The following is a 14,333-nucleotide window of genomic DNA, read 5'->3' on the forward strand; positions in this document are numbered from 1 at the left end:
TTGCAACTTAATAAAAAGAAGACAAACAACCAAATTTATAATGGGTAGACTCAGAAGTGTTCCTAAATAAATCTTTATAAGACACTCTAACCATCTACAGAAAATTCTATTAAGGGTTGTTAATCAAGCAAATAAGAAGAGGCTTATAAAAGTGTTTAAAATTAGTAAAGGATTATAGATATTTAAGGCATTGCACTTAAATCTTAGTAAGGAATGTACCACTTGAATCAGGTGGATAAAGGTATTAGCTTTAGTGTCTAGTATTAGAAATTGGTATAGCAAGAAATTAAAAGATGCCTCTTACTTATTTGTAATAAAAATATGTTTTTTCTCTCCCTGTTCATCTGCTCTATTTTGCTTTCTTGTGATTGTTGCCTGGAGCATGGGCTGACGTAATTGCTGTCTTGACTCCACTACCACACATTACAGTAGCTCGCCCAGCCCTTGCTGTATTATAGCCCATTTGGTAAAGGATACCTGACTTCTATGGTGAAGGATGGGGCACAAAGGGAAGGAACAGTTAAATGTCTTGATTTGGGGAGAGTGGCATCTATCCAGGGGTGGGGAACTTTTTTTCTGCCCAGAGCCATTTGGATATTTATAACATTATTCGTGGGCCATACAAAATTATCAACTTAAGCCCTAGCCAGTTTGGCTCAGTGGTTAGAGTGTCCGCCTGTGGACTGAAGGGTCCTGGGTTCGATTCCAGTCAAGGGCATTTACCTGGGTTTCAGACTTAGTCCCTGCCCTGGTCAAGGTGCATTCAGGAAGCAACCAATCGATATGTCTCTCTCACATCGATGTTCCTTTCTCTCTTTCTCTCCCTTCCACTCTCTCTGAGAAGCAATGGAAAAAATATATCCTTGGGTGAGGGATAAAAAAAAATGCAGAATTATCAACTTAAAAATTAGCTATGAAAAAATCTCCTAGATAAATTGAATTTTGAGTCCTGCCTGTGATTTCCTTGACAGGGCCAAATGATTTTGCTGGCCAGATGTTCCCCACCCTTGATTCTAAACCAATGTGCTGTAGACAAATTTGACTTGGTACTTTGCTCCTATTTTGTGACCACACCAACAAAGTGATGTATTCAATTTCTCTCCTTGAAGAGATGAGCAGCAGGTCCCAGCAGCCAGGCTGATAGATGTCAATACCCAGGCGAAAATCTCAGCCTAAAGCAACTCCCAGCAAATTGGGCCTGAGTCCAGGACAAACTTTTATGTTCCTTTGGAATTTGGGGATTCTTTAAATGTCTAATTGAACAGATGGCGAGGGCTGGCTTTTGACTTTTTTTTGTTCCTTGAATGATTTATCAAAGAGTAAAAACCTTCCCTATAATTCAAAGGTGAACACTTCTTCCTATCCCTTTTCATAATGACATACAAACTTCAGGGAATGATAGAGATAACTTGGTGTTTCTCAAACTTTAATGTGTACATGGATCCTTGGAGGTGAAAATTCCACTTATGAATGGTTGGTGAAGCCCAAGAGTGTGCATTTCTAACAGGCTTCCAGGTGAGGCCGATGCTGCTCTCTATCCTAGGACCACACTTCAAGGAGCTATTTTGTTTGAATAACCATGTTTTAGAATGGATTCTGGAGGGTGGATTCCTACTTTTCAAGGCTTTTACTTTTGCCAGTCAGTTTGAAATTGTGTCCTCAAGGATGCTGAGTGGGATGACTATGGTAGAGCCCTACAAACTAGCTGGAAAGTTAACAAACTGAACACCAGTGAACAGTCTGCCCACAACTAAAGACTGCTTACAGGTTGCCTTATAAACCTTGTTGTTCTGACATGGTGAAAGCAGAGAACCACGAGGAGAATTATGACCATAAAAGTCAATGGCAGAGTTCGTGCCAGGTAACAGGATACCTGTGGCTGGGAAAAGGAGACCCTTCCTGCTCCTGCCAATGACTCTTGGTGAAGCTGAACAACAAACTGACTTCTCTCTGCCTCAGTTTCTACAGTTACACATTGTGAGAGTGAGAAGATGGATCTTTTCCAACATAGCTTGAGGGATTGGTGAGGTGTGTTTTTTTAAATTGAGATTATACAATCAAACATGGGATTTATGACTTATAAACTACATATTTCACTCAGATGGATCTAGTCAAATGTGTAAAAAGTATAATTTTGAATAATTATCTTACTATATGCCAGATAGTCCAAACACTTACCATGTAGTACTACATTTAATCCCCCAAACAATCCTATTAGGAAAATGTAATAATTATCCCCACTTTGTGGATAGAAAAATAGAGGTACCAAGACAATAAAGAACTTCTTTCCAAGTCAGATCAAGCACATGAGCCTTTTATGATACGAGGTTCCAAGTTGAGGGCCTACAGGTATGTTTCATTTAATTTGCCTGTAGATTTTTAGAGAGTTGAAATAGTTTGTCAACAACTATTTAAAACGAGCGTCTGCACTCCTGCACATCCCCCGTCAGCTGGTGCAGAGGAGCTACCCTGCCCTTAGAAGAGGCGTGAGTGCTTCTGCTTGTCATAGTGCTCACCGGCTCATTCCACTCATGTTTATTATAATTTCCTGGCTCCAGTAACCCTGCGCACATTATCAAGGATATTTCTATAGCTAGGAATCAACACCCTTAGCTAGTGCTTTGTTGAGCTTTCCCAGGTGGAAATCACGGTGCTGGACTCCATAGGACCTGGGCACTAAAGACATGGCCAAGTCCTCAAGAGTTCTTCCTTCTGTGATCACAGACAGAAACATTTTTAAAGTTTTGGGAGTATAACATTTCCTGTTAGAATCATCAGGGACCACAGTTTGGAAACACTAGAGTGTGTAATGGGTGTGGCTTTACACTGATGTAGCAGAGATACTGGTGCTCCCTCCGGCTGCTGCTTTTCTTCTCAGATTTACCATTTTGCTCTTTGCAGTAATTCACAAAATAAGATGCACAAGGTGCTGTGTGTCTCTCCTTAGAAAGGGGAATAATTTCAAAGATTTGTACTATAAAACTCATACATATTTAAAGAGAGATTGTGAGGGAGATATACAAGCTGTTTTGCTTTTTAGATGTTTTATCTTTTTGAAGAGAATAAAGGTGTTTTCAGCCTCAATTTGGGCCCGACTGTCCACATCTGAGTCACCAAAAACGCGGTTCTTTCGGAGAGAATGTCCAGGATCTGGGGACAATAAGATGTGAATGTGTGTGAGTATATGTGTGTGTGTGTTAGTGTCTGTGAGTGTGTGTGCTAATGTGTGTGAGCATGTGTGTATGTTAATGTGTATTTGTGTATGTGTTTGTGTGTGCATCAGTGTGTTAATGTGTGTGTGAATGTGTGTATATTTGTGTGAGTGTGTGTGTGAGTGTATGTGTGAGTGTGCATGAGTGTGTGTCAATATGTGTATGTGTTGTGTATATATTTGTGTGTGTTAATCTATGTTAATGTGTGTGAGCGTGTGTGTGTGTATTTGTGTGTGTGTTATTTGTGTGTGTGTGTGTCTGTGAGTGTGTGTGACTGGGTGCAGGGAGATCTATTCTGAGGAGATGGGGCCTGGATCAAAGGAAAACTGCCTTTTCTGGCCTGGGCTAGCAGGAAGGGGTAGAGTGTATATGGCTAAGGCAGGTGAACATGCTGTTAAATTAGCCTGAAACTCTAGTTGGCATAGACCTTGCCCTGCTTCCAAGCAGCTGAAGGATGGGCCCTCAGGAGAGAGCTCATCAGCATCCCTGAGGCGTCCTGGAGCCCTGGCCTCCGGAGCGGCGCCTGCTCTCACTCTGCTCTCTGGCTCCCTCAATCCCTCAGCGAAGCCCCCGCTCCCCACTCTGCACCAGCCTCACAGGGTGTGTGTTTCAACTCTCTCTCCGGGAAGCGTCAGGGCCTCCCCAGCCTACCCGCTTCAAGGGCAGCAGGGGTCAAGCCCGGGTTGTCCTGGACACTGTCAGCGTCCGGCAGGACACAGGAGTAATGGAAAGGGGGAGAGAGGAGGCCGGGCTGTTGCTGAAGGCAGGGTGCTGGGGAGACTTCAGGGAGGTTCGGGGCAGAACAGAGAGGACAGGGCAAAGAAAGGGTATAGCAAAATTACTGAGCTCTCACTTGTGGGACCGGCACTGCCTGAAGTACCACAAGGTGCTATCATCATTCTCATTTTACAAAGAAGAAAGTAGAAACACAGCCAGGGTTAAATACTGGGCCCAAGGTTACATAGATGGTAAGCGGCAGAGCTGGGACCCAGACAGTCTGGTTGGACTGCCCAAGCTCATAAAACACCCTGCTGGGGTGGTTATGAAACAGAGGGGAGGGAACGGAACAAGGCCACGGCCGGGGATGCACTGGTCAGAAGAGGACAAAGTGAAAGGACCCTGCTGGGTCTCATTGCAGGTGACGGCCACTGAAGCTGGAAATGAGACTGGAAGCTTGTGGCTGTGGCTCTGAGCCTCAGGCCCCTCATCTGTAAACCACGCGTGATAACCCCGGCAAATGCAGGTCCGGGATTCCACGCAATAAGGCAGACAGAACGTAATTTGGGCATTAGTGGATGCTCTGTGTGTGGTAGTTTCTAAATGTTGAGGTCCCTTCTGTTAACAGGACGAGAAGGAAGCTTGATTTGACCGTTGCGCCCGTGCGCATGGTGGGCTGCTTTTCTGGCCCAGGTCTCTGCTGTTGGGCAGGCTGTTGTCTTCTCTACGTGGCTCTCGCTGCTCTGCCGATTTCTTTGAGTGTCAGAAAGAGCAGTGGCTCGTTTCTTCCTTTCCCAGGATCAGTGACCCTGGCCTCCCGAGCCTGAGTTATTGACCATCCTGTTAGTTGCTGCCATTGCTAAGAGGTAACAACGGCAGAGCCACCTCTATGAACCCAACAACCGCTTGGACTCCCAAGGACCACATTTTTTCCTGTCTTGCCATAGCAGGGTCCTGTGCTCCAAGTCAAACAGAATTGATTCTTCCGTTTTCTTTACAGTGACTGATGGCATCTCAGAGTTTACCAGTCCCTGTTGTCACTGGTGCTGTGTAGAGGATGCTTTCTAAATGGACGAAGTGGGTAGAGGAGACAGGGCGTGCACACCTGGAAGGAGACGAGGCAGCGCCCCCCTTGTTTCCCATCTCACCTGTGTATGTTACCTCAATATGTCATCATCTCCATCCAGGACCCGCGCAGGCAGAGCAGTGACGTGTGCAAGGCCTAGTGCCCTTTGGTCTTCCCTTTCAGGGAGCTGCTCTGCCAGTCCCTTTGCCTTATTCTCTGCAGGTTGTTAATTAAGCCTTTCCTGAAATGTCACTGCTCCTAGCAGTGTTTGATTTTTAATAGAAAAACGGTGAAGAAAGAAAAGCCTATAGAACACCAAAGGATACCTCTTTTGGAGGTAGAATTTCAGGTTTTGGCACAAGAATTCTTAGCATCTGAAATTCCCAATTCTGGGCCCTTCCACTTTGGGTTCCTCCTGAAATGCAGTAACGATTCAAATATATTAATCTGAATATCAAGCATGATGTATAATGTTCCAGTTACTGGGCACTGTCATTTACTATAAAATAAATGAGGGGGAAAAAGTCATTAGATTTTTTAAGGCTGTTTCGCAAATGTTTCCATTACCATCATTCTGTCAAAGTTTAAAATCTTTAGGATTCAAATTTTCACTACAAAAACCAGTTCTTATCCTTCACGTGCTGATAAATTTATGGTTGAGGTAACCCACCCTCCCTCCCTCCCTCCCTCCCTCCCTCCCTCCCTCCCTCCCTCCCTCCCTCCCTCCCTCCCTCCCTTCCTTCCTTCCTTCCTTCTTCTTCTTTCTGAAAATGTTATTAGAAACTAATTAAATTCTAGAAAACTTATTATTAAACTCCAACCATGAGAAAGCATGGTTGCCACCCTCAGTGAACTCAGACTGGTTAACAACCCCCAGCGTAAAAATCACCTCCTGTGTGAAAGCTTTCCCAGCTTTAACCAGTCATTGGAGTCTTCTTCTATATGTTCTTGTAGCTTCCTGGTCTTACTCATATTATAGAAATTCTCACAGTGTATTACAATTACATTTTTAAAAGCTTTTTTATTTTATTGTTATTGTTTTATGGTTTTTATTTTTCAATTACAGTTGGCATACAATAATATTTGGGTGTTGTTTCCCTCTCTAGAAGGATAGAGGGTAAAGATCATGCCCTTTCCCTTTTTGTATCTTTTGGGAGATAATTTTCCATGGCATTTCATATCAATTTTTATTATGGATTATCTTTTCAAGTATGTTTGTACAGCAAACAGCTTTGGAAGATGTAGTGTCTCACCCCAGGGCAGAGGGAAGATTTTTTTTCTTCTGATCAGGATAATAGAAATATCTTCTTTGGGGTAAAGGTTGAGTAGATTTTTTAGCACCCCCTTTAAAAGATGGGGTTTCCTAAGTTCCAGGTTCCTCAGCTGTGACACAAACCCACCACGCGTGAAGCATCCACCTGGGGCTGCCTCTGTCTCACCTTCAATCAACTTGGGGGGAGCAAGGAAGGGAGATTGGTATGAACAGAAAGCTCATACTATCCGATGTGCTGTGAGCTATCGCCTTTTTCTCTGACCCCAGGGTCTTGTACTTTCCTCCGACGACCATGCAATTGGGCAAGCTAACTTGGCAGCTTGCAGGTAGGGCAAAATCTCAGATCCTTCACTGTTATTGACAGTTTCTCTAATACCTAGCATATTGCCTGGAACAGTGTAGGGCAGTGAACTGAATGTTCAGTTTGAGTACATTTAATTAATTTATTATTATTTTTTTAATATATCTTTATTGATTTCAGAGAGAGGAAAGGAGAGGGAGAGAGAGATAGAAACATCAATGATGAGAGAGTCATTGATCAGCTGCAGCCCTCAACCTGGGCATGTGCCCTGACCGGGAATCGAACCCTGATCGCCTGGATCCTAGGTCGACACTTAGCCGCTGAACCAAGCCCGGCTGGGCTTGAGTACATTTAATTTAATTGTAATTTTATTTTACTTATAGAATGAATATTTTCATCCATATTTTTCACTTACTAGCTGTATTATCTTGGTAAATTTTTTAATCTGCCTCACTTCAATTTCCTTATGTGTAAAATGAGAAAAATAGAAGTATCTACATTATAGATTTGTAGTAGGTATGGAGATGCACTGCCCAGACACCCCTTTTGGGGAGGACTTGTCACCCAGCTGCACGGACTGCCTTTAGGGCCTGCCTCAGTTGTAGACTCACATTGCCTGAGATCATACCCTTCCCTGGGCAGTTTGTTTCCAGTAACTGAGCAGTGTTGTGTATAAGTTGTATAAAAGACAGCCATTCAGCTTCCACATGGGACAACTGCATTTGGGCAATTATTTGCTTCAGAGCCCCCTGCTGGATAGTTTGCATGACAATTCTGTATCTTTCTCTGCCATTGTGTTTTCTTTTAAAGATTTCTCTTCCTTTTATAGGCTTTGATCCTTAAGACATCTCACTCTCTTACTCTTTACTTGCCCCAAACTCTGGCCCAGTATCAGCCTCTGGAAAACCCAACCTGCATCAGGATTTTGAGGTAGTAAGAGCTAGGGCATGCAAATCACTCAGAACAGTCCTTGCACATAGTTGGTACACATTAAACACTAGCTTATTATAGTTATCACTAACATTATTATAATGATGAACTCTATGGAACATCTTGGAACCATGGTTCCTGCAACTAAGAATGTCTGTGCTCCCCTGAGTGTGTCTGGTAAAGACAACAAAGAAGTCATGAGGTACAGGACTTAAGGCAATTAGTCAAAACAACCAGATATTCAACCAGAAGAAGGAAAGCGGATGAAGAACCTGGTATCTGTCTGCCAATACTCAAAAGGCTGTGGTCTGGAAGGGAGATTAGACTTATTTTAGGTTAATTCAAAAGTGAAGAATGGAAATCTTTTGAACATGGCTGCTTAGAATGGCCCAGGCTCTGTGCGGAGAGACCCCTGGAGAGGATATTGTGGCGAGGACTCAAGGTCTTGATGGGATGAGCAGAATGGGTATAGGCCTGATAATCGCTGAGATTACTGGTTGGAAGAAAATTTTAAAAAACATTAGTTAAACTTTCCATAGGAAGCAGAAAGCTCATATTTACTTTCTCAACACTTCCAAAACAAATATCTTAGAGTTCTTGGTTCTGTACTGTTGACTCAAAATGATGAACCAACTTTTAGTGGCAAAATTTTAATTTCTGCTCTGCTAGTTTAATTCACCTATTGTAAAATATGTCCTCAAATAGAAGGCTAAATATCTACACAACTTCATTGTATAATAGAATGCCTGGAGATGTGGAACTTGAAAAAAACATGTATATATTTACTAAGATATGCTGTTAAAAAAGTTCTTAGAGGAAAGGGGATTAGGACACTCTGAAGAAAACCTTTCTGTTTGGGGAACAAGACCTGAGTGACTTCTTTCGGTAAAGTAGATATGAGGTAAAGATCCTACCCCTGAGGTGAAAGTGCCTGGAAGGAGAGCCATGTTCTGAATTTGGAGCTGGGAATGCAAGTCTTCAAGAGGTTCTAGGGAGCTCCTGGGATCACAAAGATGTCTGGGGAGTGTGTGTGTGTGTGTGTGTGTTGGGGGGTGTCTGGGTCAAAGGGAAAGGCACATAGAGCATCCTTTACCCAGGGTTACCTTAGTTGCACATTTTTTTCTTCTCTCAAGCCCTGGCAATGCCCTTTGGTGCCCTATAGCCACGAGGCTGTTGTCAAACACCTTGATTATGAGCTTCTCCTCTGTGGCACTGGGCAGGCTATGCAGACAGCACCTGGAAAGAGAGGTCTCATCACCTGCAGACGGTTCTGGTTGACATCAGGGTGAGCTGCTTTGTGGCAACTTGAGTGGAGCTAAGTTATACATAATAAACAGTGTCCTCTCTCTCTCTGTCTCTCTCTCTCTCTGTATGTGTGTGTATTCAATGTAAAACTAGATGTTTTCAGTCCATATCTAAAACTGATTTCTTGGGTCAAAATGGGGACTTCTCAAAAGAGCCCTTTTGTCATGTTCTGAATGGGCACATGCATGTTTTCGTCTGGAGGTAGTGCTAGTAAAGTCTGCGGTGCAAGCTCAGTGGGGTGTCCTAGGCAAACTGGCCCACCCCTCTTTCTTTCGTTATGTTAACCTGACAGACACATTTCACTTCTCCCTGTATCTGCTTGATTTCTCTTGGGTGATCATTGCCAGGCTTCACATAAAGGGTCCTGTCTCCTAGGAAGGTGCCAATAATGCTTTGTGTGGGGACACCAGAGGTAGGTAAAACACTGGGAAGAGGCTTCTGCTCTTTTCTGAGAAACTGCCACCAGAACCTGATATCTGCATAACTAGCTCAGGCCCGATCACTAAATTACTTTGGGCTCCATGGTTTTTGGAAGCAGCAGCAGCAAATATGATTAAACATGATGCACTTCAGGGGATTGATGAGAAGACATTTCTGCTGTCTTTTCTCTGAATTGCTAATAAGCAGGACTGACCCTCTTTGTTTGAAGAAATCCACAGGACTTCATTGAATTATTATGAAAAGGGAGTGAAACCATGGTGAGAAGAGAAAGACATTCTCCAGATATGTGGGAGTGGCTCAGAGTGGATTAATTTGAATACCAAAAGGGATATAACCTTTATTGTGAGGTGGAATATGCTGGATGCCACTGGTTAGGATCAGCTAGCTCACGACAGAATCTATAACCACACACACGGTGACATTGTCAGAATCCAATGAGCTTGACTGGATTTCAGTCAAGCTAAATTTCAGACCCAAATTAATATTAACCACCATGTCAGTCATTCTTCATGGTGCTTCTATTTCCTTTGCTAGTTGAGACCCTTTAGGTGGTGAGTGTTCCCTGTAAAGGTAAGACTTCAGTTACAATTCAATAAATTTCAAGCGCAAAAATATTTGTTGAAAAACCTCAGCCTAAAGACCTGATGGGAAGATGGTGAGTTAAGGACACAAGGACTCTCTTTTCTTTTAAGCAGTAGTGGAAAAGGGCAACGCAGGTGCTCCCGCCAGTAATGGCATCCACAATGGGCACTTCTGAGATAAAGGAAGCAAAAACGAGTTAAAATTCAAATACCAGCAGGGGCCGACCTTGAGGCCATTTGTAGAGAATCCCAGACAGAGGGTCGTGCTTAACTCTCCCTGTAAATGCTTGCCAGGCATTGAGTAAGCATTTACCTCAAGGAACAGAAAGAAATCATGCCCACCATCCTCTGTGATAATGTACCTTCTGATATTCTGATGTTTTCCAAAATACTCTGGAGTAACTTGTCTATCCTTTGAAGTAACTAATAGGAATGTCTTTGAGGTCTTTAAATGCTAAAAGCTGATTCCAGAAGCTTCCTATTGTCTGGAAGTAATATTTTGCTTATAAGCTCAACTAACTACATAAAGTCTTAAAAAAAGTGAAAAAAAGAGATAGAAAAAAAGGGAAAAGAGAGACATTTCATTCAATTTCTCCAGGTGTTTCCCTTCACATGTAACCTTTGATTTGGAAAGTTGTCTCCCAAAGGAATAACACTTTCTGCCACTGATCTGTAGATAACACTACCAGGGGAAATGGGGAATAGATACAATAACAGATTTGAGTCTCTGGATTTTTCATGTAGCCATTAGAAGGGTAGGAAAGGGGCCAGATTAAAAAAGAAAAGGGCCCGGCTGGGTGTGGCTCAGCGGTTGAGCTTCAGTCTAGGATTCAGGAGACCATGGTTCGATTCCCGGTCAGGGCACATGCTGGGTTGTGGGTTCGATCCCCAGTTGGGGGGCGTGCAGGAAGCAGCTCATCAATGACTCTCTCATCATTGATGTTTCTGTCTCTCTCTCTCTCTCTCTCTTCCTCTCTCTGAAATCAATAAAGATATATTTTTAAAGAAAAGAAAAAGAAAAGGGTCGGAACAAAAATATCTATTTGTCCCTAGAGAGACCACATGGACTTGATGGAAACAAGCCCAGAACATGCAAGATGTTTTCTTAAAAACTTTTTTGGGCAAATTTTAAATGTTTTTAAATGCTGTGTAGGCAGGGCAAAACTAGGGATGGTGTATCAACTATCAGTCTGCATTTTTTTAAATCTTTAAAGCAGTATTTTAAATACTCTGTAGTGGATTCATTCTACTTTGACCAAAGCAAGTGATAGAGTTCCAGAGCAGCATTGTTCTCAATAGCAACAAACAGGAAAGTGTTGCCACCAGTACATTGTATAAATCAGGGCTCAGTGAACTATTAAAAACCAGAACTGTGATAAACCAAAAAAAAAAAACCCCAAAAAACACCTCTTGGGGTCCGACCGGTTTGCGGCAAGATGGCGAAACGCACCAAGAAGGTGGGAATCGTGGTAAATACGGGACACGTTATGGTGCTTCCCTCTGGAAAATGGTGAAGAAAATTGAAATCAGCCAGCATGCCAAGTACACTTGCTCCTTCTGTGGCAAAACCAAGATGAAGAGACGAGCTGTGGGGATCTGGCACCGTGGTTCCTGCATGAAGACAGTAGCTGGTGGTGCCTGGACCTACAGCACCACTGCTGCGGTCACAGTAAAGTCTGCCATCAGGGGACTGAAGGCATTGAAAGACCAGTAGAAGCTCCACACTTTGAAACATTGCTAGCCTATAACAAATGGGTTAATTTATATAACAACAACAACAACAACAAAATCCAGGCTGCAATCATGACTTCTATAAATCTAATTTAGTTTCTTTTCAAATTGGAGTACAGCCACACCTGTCAGCTATGTCTTGTGCATGGCACAGTTGAGTGGTTGTGAGAGAGACCATGTCATTCACAAAGCCTGAAACATTTGCTGTATGTCCCTTTGCAGGAAAACATTTGCCAACCACTGATATAAGTGGTTGCACGTACGTTCAGTGGAACACTCTACTGCCACGAAAAGGATACCAAGATTGGTCTAGGATGATATGAAAAGATATCTGATATCAAGAAAAAGTGAGTCAAAATAGAGTGATATAAGCATATTTAGATCCCATTTAACTAAAAACAAAGAATATAAATTTACAGCAAAATTTCCTGCAAGGGTATATAAGAAACTTTACAGTGATTACCTCTGGGAAGCCGAAGCAGAGGGTAGCACTGGGGGGAGGGAAAGGGGAGGGAGGGAGAAATATTTGTTTGATATTCTTTTCTATCATTAAAATTTTAAAATGTTCATATATTACATTTATGTTTGAAAATAAACTACATTAGATTTATAGAAGTCATGGGCAGCTGTTAAGAACATATTTTTTGTAGCATGAATTAATATAACTTTCAACCATATAATAATGCTAGTCTTTGCTTTCTTATCTTATGAATATTTTTGTTGAACATCGATGTAGTATCTTCTATTTATTTTAACTAGTAACTAGAGTGTTTCTCATGTTTAAAGATTTACCTGAAATTTTAGGTTCACCATTTTCTTCAGGTGAACCTAAAATTTGTACTCTCTGAGTATAATTTATCTCTTCATTAATTAGTGAAATCATTAAAACATTTTATCCCAATGAAATACTTTATATCTTTTTAATATATTTTTTACTATGAGGAATTTCACACAATAGTTCTGTTTTCCAGTGTAATTTAAAAGGCACTACTTTGGATCCCTCTTGAGTCTTTAAAATTTTTTTTCTGTTAAAGTTTTTTTTTCATTTAAATCAAATGTATTGGGGTGACATTGGTTAATAATAACACCATAGAAGTTTCAAGTGTATATCTTTACAATTCAATGTTTATTTACCTATCAGGGTGCTCACCACCTGAAATACAGTCTCCTGTCACCATACACTTGACCCCCACCCCTTACCCTCCTCATCCCAAGTCTTTTAAAAAAATTTTCACATTTTTTGTTTCTAATTTTATAGGAAAATGTTTGATTTAGGACATATTTAAACACTACTTGATTTTTTAAATCTGCAAAATAGAAAAATGCCACCAGCATTACCAAATAAAATTTTTGTGTTATAAAGAATTTTTCAGTGTTCAACCAATTATCAGTTCTTTTAAATACATAATTTTGGCACATTTTTAGTGCAATTAAAATGTGGACAGTCCTGAGAAGGATTTCTTAATGGTAAATGTGCATGGAAATAATTAAAAGAAGCATGGTTCTAAAATATCTAAATTCTGGAATTTCAGACTCATTGACCATAAATGATTTTAGGAAAGTTATAATCAACTGAAAAATTAGAGAATATGATCTTTAAATAAAAGCAATATCAAGGCCTTTTTCAGCATGAACTCTTTTTTGGAGCCAGTGACGATTTCTTATCTCTAAAATGAGGATGGTTATAACTGCTTTGCCAGTCTTTGTGCAGATTAAATGGATTAATGTATACCAGAGAAATTTATAAATTGTATACCTGTATGCCAGAACTTTCAAAATATGGTATTCAACCACTGTTGTTTTGCAAGATGATTTTCAGGGAAATAAAAAATTTTGTATTCTAATGATTATATATTTATTTCACATTTACTTTTTATTTATGGTGAGTGATATGTTACACTTATGGTAGCCTCCTTGGACATTAGTTTCCAGAAGTAAAAATAGTGAAAAATATTAAATAACTCATACTACAGGTGGAAGGCAAATTTGACAAAAATCATGATGATCTAATATGAATGACTAAATTCAGGAAACACTACCTTATAGAGACATAAATTAATTTGGATTTTCATATTTTGCCTTATGGTTCTCAGTTCATGTTGTTTAACCTGCTGTGGCTGCAAACATAGTGTGATAATGCAGGACATATGGAGCCCTTTTGCAGTAAAGAAATAAAGAAAAGAAGCAGATGCTCGAAGCACTTAGGGAAGGAACCCCACTATAGCTGAAATGCTGGCCAGTGTGGGCTCCATAGTCTGAAGTTAGTGTAGGCTGGGCTGATTTCACCGAAAAAAGAAGAAAAACAGCAGTTAACCAGAGGACTGAAAAGTATACTTCTAGAAAGAACTTACACTTCTGAGAAATTAACTCTGTCCTATTATAGTAAAGAATGTTCTGGAGAAATGTGATGCTTATGATGAGCAGATCCAACTGCTCCTCTGATCAGCCAGCACAGTGAGTCCTCATTAAAATTGCAGGAATTAGGTCAGGGCAGCAAATAGGAGAGAGCAATAGCCTGAGGACACCCACCTCTGTGTTCACCACCTAAAGCTCCTAGAGTCCTGCATGAATCTGGCTTTCACGACTTTAGGTGACAGTGGCAAACCAAACTCAGGCTGGGAGGAAGTAAGAGTTGGACTGGAGCGCATGTCTTCCTCTGTGACCCAAAAGCAAAAATGTCATGTTCATCACAGCGATGTGCTCCCTCCCGCAGGCCTTTCATCCCGAGCCCTCCCTGTTCTGCCCAGCAGAGAGCTCCAAAGGCAGAGAGCCCTTC

General features: G+C 41.4%; 1 pseudogene; it reads left to right on the forward strand.

Annotated features, from left to right (window-relative positions):
- Positions 1-11,262: 11,262 nt before the first annotated feature.
- LOC107526114 (large ribosomal subunit protein eL43 pseudogene) lies at positions 11,263-11,540 on the forward strand (annotated as a pseudogene).
- The last annotated feature ends 2,793 nt before the right edge of the window (positions 11,541-14,333 follow it).

Source organism: Miniopterus natalensis, chromosome 1 (assembly GCF_054644295.1).
Source record: "Miniopterus natalensis isolate mMinNat1 chromosome 1, mMinNat1.hap1, whole genome shotgun sequence".
NCBI lineage: Eukaryota > Metazoa > Chordata > Mammalia > Chiroptera > Miniopteridae > Miniopterus > Miniopterus natalensis.